The following is a 6,053-nucleotide window of genomic DNA, read 5'->3' on the forward strand; positions in this document are numbered from 1 at the left end:
ACATAGAATCTAATGAGAATTATAAACCATATGTATATCTGTGTATATGTGTCTGTGTGTGTGTATATATATGTGTATATACACATATAATTTACATATATATAGCTTGTGTATATTAGATGTCACATAATATAAATACTTATTTACATGTTGTATATTTAGAGATATACATATGTACACATAAGTGATGTGTGTATAAGAGGAAAATCACAAAATACTATCATAATCCATGAAATCAATGTTAATCATTTTTACTAATAGATGAATCAAACAGCAAACATTTATTAAATACCTATTATGTTGGAAATATGGTGCTAAATATTGGTGATTCAAAGATAAAAATGAAACATTTAGGCCCTGCCTTCAAGATGACATTTATGTAGCACATACTTTTAATATTCTTTATCATTTGAACTTCCTGAAGACCCTTATGACATACATGAGTGTCTATTTTTTGTGATGGTTTTGTGATGTCACTGGCATTAAAATATCTAGATAAGCAAACTTTTTGTACCAATGCAGGTTGTCACCTTCTTTGCAATTTAAGTTGTATGTCCTGCAACTTTGCTAAAGTTGATTATTTCAAGTGATTTTTAGTTGATTCTTTAGGATTCTCTAAGCATACCATCATATCATCTGCAAAGAATGATAAGTTTTGTTTCCTCATTGCCAATTCTAATTCCTTCGATTTTTCATTGACTTGTTATAGCTTATATTTCTAAAACAATGTTGAATAACAGAGATGATAATGGACATCTTGCTTTATCTCTCATTATATTGGGACGGCTTCTGAATAATCCTCATTACATCATTACAGGTACTTGTTGATGGTTTTAGATAAATAATACATATCATTTTAAGGTAAATTCTATTTCTTCCTATGTTCAAGGATTAGTGTCTTCGCTGCCATTAAAGAACTAACTTATAAGGGGAGGGACCTTCTTGTGGAAAAGGTACGGTATATAATGCAGTTGTCATTTTTCCATTTTCACTAATTAAAAAGCTAAAATTCAAAAACGCTGAAGGCTATCCAATTACTAAGAGACAATCTAGACTGAAACCTAGTCTTTGACTCTAGTATCTACTGCATTGTAATTCTTCTCATATTAGTCAAGAATACCATTCTTAAACTTTCTTCACCCAGAAATCTTACTTCTTCATCCCCACCCCACCCCCAGTTAGTTTATATCTCTTCATAAAATCCTTCCAAAAAAAGAAAGAAAGAAAGAAAGAAGTCTAGAAATATTATCCTCTTGGATTTATGGAAAGGAAAGGAATGGGTATATTGAACACCCAATATGAAGGAAAATTAGTCTAATATCATTTATAGGTTCAAATATATTGCTTCAATATTCATCATGCTAGCCCCACTCTCACCCACCTCTGAATTATCAAAGGCAATGATAAAAACACAGACCTGAGAAATAAAGTTCATTAATACAACCCCCTCACCTTACAGATGAGATATCTGAGGCCCAGGAAGGTTACATGAGAAGATAACAGCAGAACAGAGATTGAAAATAGTCATGTGACCTCGAGGTCAGGATTCTTTCCTCTGTTATCACATTACACAGTCAATGGAAATTTTGAGGGTAAAATCTTGAAATCTGTCAATCAGGCATGCATCCTGCTATAATAGTTCGTAAAGAAAGAATACATAGCTAGAAGATAAATAGTTTTATCTTCTTTTACACCTTCAATGTGCTTATTATTCATTAAAAAACAAAAGAAAATAAAACATCAACACATCTCATTTAGTAGAACCAAATGCCTCCTTAAACGCATCTGACAAAATGTCACCCATGCATATTTCCAAATTATACAGGGATTCTGGAAAGACATAACAGTAATAACCTTGTTTAATGATTTACTGTTCATTAATATCAAGTAACGCATAAAGCAGTGATAATATGCTTGTCAAAGTTATTCACCACTGTCAAAGAAGAGATGCAGAACAGAGTCCAATCCAGAAGGATTCCTTATAGATAATGAGGCCCTCCAAGTATTCTTATTTTCAGATGACATTTATGCTGATTGCATCAAGCCTCAGAACATTTCAGAACCTCATAAATGAGATCCACAGTAACTAAGATGATTTTGTTTTAACTATCCACATAAGAAAAACCAAGTGGACGAAGAATGCCTATTGTCCAGCTTATGATAAGCAATTGGATGAATAACCTATAGAGCTCATCCATCAGTATGTATCTTGGACAGACACTGCAAATATACAATGAAGTGGGCCCAGAACTGAACAGAAGTACGAGAGTGGGCTGACTTGCCTTAGGAAATTGCAGTTACTGAATAGTTTCTTCCTAAAAGGCCATTTTTTCCATATATACATTCTTTCAGTGTTGTATGACTGAGTCATAATGTCCCATAGTCACCAAAGAACTGAATTTGGTGACCAACCAAATTGAGAGTTGATTCAACATGATTATGAGTAGGCTGAAACAAAATTATAAATGAATCATTATTTAGGAGCAACAATGTAAAGTACATCATTAAGAAATGCATAATTAAAAAGATGGACTTATACAAGCAAGGGATACCAACCAAGGTATCCCTTAGATTCTCATTCGTAACCTTTTAATGATAGGAAGAAAGCACACTACTGATTGGATATATATCATCTGTGGTAAATTAAACTTATTAAAGGACAGTGTCAAGAATTATGCAAGACAGATTGACACAGAGGGTACTTTAGTAACAACATTTACCTATATACAAGCAAAGTTAATTATTCCTTAAAAGGCAACTAAACTTTAATTGGTCCAGAGAATCAAGGAAATTTTGAACTGTTTGTTGCTGTAGGTGTCTATTCACCTATGTATAAAAATGTAGCATAAGAGAAATCAGGAACTATTCAGGTTTGACACACCTTGCTGACCCCGTATGCCACTGTAGCAAATGAATAGGCAAGGAGAAACTGGGACTTTTAAAAGCAATGTTACATCCTTGCTGACTATCCTTTCAATTCAACAGTTAGGACACAATTAGTTCAAATAATGAATCCCTTGAAGTGTCTTAGTTCAAATAATGAATCCCCTGAAGTATCTACACTATTCAAATTCACATTTCATATTTCCATTGGACTGAAACCAATGAACATATTTTACATTAATTATAACTTTAAACATAGTATAATTTAATCAGGACTTAACTGTATTGTTAACTAAATCCATTAAATTAAATGTCTGAAGATCTATGAGTGGTTCATTCTATGCCAGATTTGAACTACTTGAGTGGACCAAATCTAACCTGGCCCAGAACAGATAGATCCTATCTGTTGTGAACATCATTGAGATTACTTATTCAAGTATGTGAATATTTGATAGACCAAATGGGGAGAGTATAGAACCTCAGGATAATTTAGTCCCTATAGTCTATAGGGATTTGCCAAATTTGCCCAAAAAAGTGAAAACACATTTATATATAGCTATTAAAGCTTAAAACTGCATTAAGAGTTTGGAACCTCAAAAACATAGTAATAATAAAAAGTACCAATAGTGCTGTTGAACTTTAAAATAAACATATAGCCAATAGTAATTTTAAATCTGTACAGTTCATTGACCTTTAAGAGATAATGTTGTAACTAAACCTTAATCAGCTAAATCATAATATCCAACAGTCAAATGAAATCAAATGTCATTTACTGAGTTTCTTCTCTGGCACAACAAATTTTGATTAACTAGTTGTTTATAATGTGTAACTAAAAATAAATTTTCTCCAACATGATCTGTTAAGAACAATGCCCAGCCTCCAGTTACTGCTACTTGCTACCTTAGTGAACCTGGACAGTTTGCTTTTTAACCTCTTATGAGCTTCAGTTTCCATATCTGTAATTTGAGCAGATAAAACGAGGTAAACTCTAAGATCCCTAAACCTATGATGTTATCTTTCCCTCAAATATATATTTTCTATTAAATTATTTTGTCAGATATTAACAGTAGGGTGTTAATCTTTTGGGTTTTAGTACTGAAATAAAAATTAATCATGTGCCTAATCAATATTATACTACATTGCATTGTTATTCCTTTAATACAATTATGTTGCATTAAAATTTTAACGGAACGATTTTACCTTCTATATTTAGTAACTCCTGTTTAGAGATCTGGTGTTTGGGTATTAATTAAAAAACAAAATCAAAAAACCTGAGAAATACCTGATTGTTATAATGATTAAGACTATTACTTGGTCGCTTAAAAAATAGCAAACTGATGCCTCCAACATGTGTCTTACAAAAATTTTTTCATATAACTTTTCCCAGAGATGGCAGTTTAAACTTTGGGGGAAGGAAGGATCGAGGAAGGGAAGTTAAGAAGAGTGAGAAAACTTGTGAAATGATTCCCGCGTTCACACTCTAGTATATATATTCATAAACATTGTATCTGGCTGACTAGATCTAAACTCCCCTTGCAACCCACACTTTCTTGGCTCTCAGTTCTCACTCCAGGGCGGGATAGCACCACTGGCCACAGTTAGCTTCATTCCTAATGGAATAGGGGGCGGATCTGTTGCCCGAGTTCCCCTCTATTGGCTGAACCCTCCGGGACTGGCTGGGTTTCCTGGCCCTTCATTGGACCGACTTGCCCCCTCTCCGCCGAGCTAATTGGTGGATCTAGGAGGGGGGGGGGAGATGGAGGAGCTGGGGAGAGAGGGCGGGGGTGGAATTCCCCACTTAGATTTCTTGCCGGCGGTCTAGTTGTAGGTTACGGAGAGGAGCGCTCGGTTTAGCGGATCAGGGCTGAGGTTGGAGGCAGGGGAGAGAGAGAGAGGAGGAGGAACCGGCAGCTGTGGTCCTGGGGGGGCAGGGATGGAGTGCCTTGGTCAGGGGTCCTGGGTAAAAAAGAGCTCCTAAAAGGGGGAGGTAAAGGAACCTGACGAACAAGTCACCTGCAGTGTGTCCTAGGAGGCTGGTTCTGTGCTTTCTTCCCTTTCTACTGGTGCGGCTCCTAGGCATCATTTGTCAGCGCTCCTCCTCCTGCTCTTCCTCTGTCCTCCTCCTCCTCTTCCTCCTCCTCTCCCCCCTCCCCCTTCTCCTTCTCCTGCTTTCGCTGTTGCTGCTGCTGCTGCTGCTCTCACTGCTGCTGCTCCTGCCCTCGCTGCTCCTGCCCTAGCTGCTCATATGCCCTCGCTGCTGCTGCTTTCGCTGTTCCTGCTGCTGCCCCTGCTAGGGGCCTGAGCTCCTCAGGAAAACTAAGCAAAGCAAAGCGAACACCAGCCAAAAGAAGGAGGATCCCGAGCTACAGAACCGCTCGGCTGTCAGGTTAGAAGCGGAACCGGTCCAAAGAAAGGAAGAAACACACAAAGAACGTGGTGAGAGGAGGAGGAGGAGTAAAATCGCAGGGGGGGAGGGGGCGGGAAAAAGAGGGAGGAGTGGAAGAAGAAGAAGAAGAAAAAAGACGGCAACTGGAAATGCTCGACTGCATTCCCTCCTCTCTTCTTTTTCTCCTGCTGTCTCTGCCTCCGTTGAACATGCTCTCATTCGAGACAATACCCTGCCGGCTACTAGAGTCCGTCCCGGGCACAACGAGCGTCTCCTTGTAGCGGATACACTTCTTAAAACGGGGGGGGGGGGGGGGGAGAGAGAGAGAGAGAGAGAGAGAGAGAGAGAGAGAGAGAGAGAGAGAGAGAGAGAAGAAGAGAGGAGAAGAAGGAAAAAGAGAGGGGAGGAGGAGTATGAGAGAAAAGGAGAGGAAAGATAAGCATCTCTCTTATTCGGGACCTCTGGGGCTTGTCTAAGCGCCGGGGGTGGGGGTGAGGGCAGTTGGCTCTCCCCTCCCCCCTCCAGCAGCGCCCCAGACTCTGAGATCGGCCCCTCTGGGATCTCTCAGGCCTTTGCTGAGGAGATATAGCAGGGGTCGTAGAAGGGAAGGGAAACGGGCCTGGAGGCAAGAGTGAAGAGCTATCTTTCCGCTTTGACTTTCCGAGGGTCCTAGGAAACTTTGCTGGAACCGAAAGACAAACTTTGATTTCCGCGCTGTCGCTCCCTGCCCTACTACCCTAAACCGGCGGCCTTCTCCCTTTGCCTGTTACTGCCAACTTCTCTT

Source organism: Sarcophilus harrisii, chromosome 4 (genome assembly GCF_902635505.1).
Source record: "Sarcophilus harrisii chromosome 4, mSarHar1.11, whole genome shotgun sequence".
In the NCBI taxonomy this organism is placed as follows: Eukaryota; Metazoa; Chordata; class Mammalia; order Dasyuromorphia; family Dasyuridae; genus Sarcophilus; species Sarcophilus harrisii.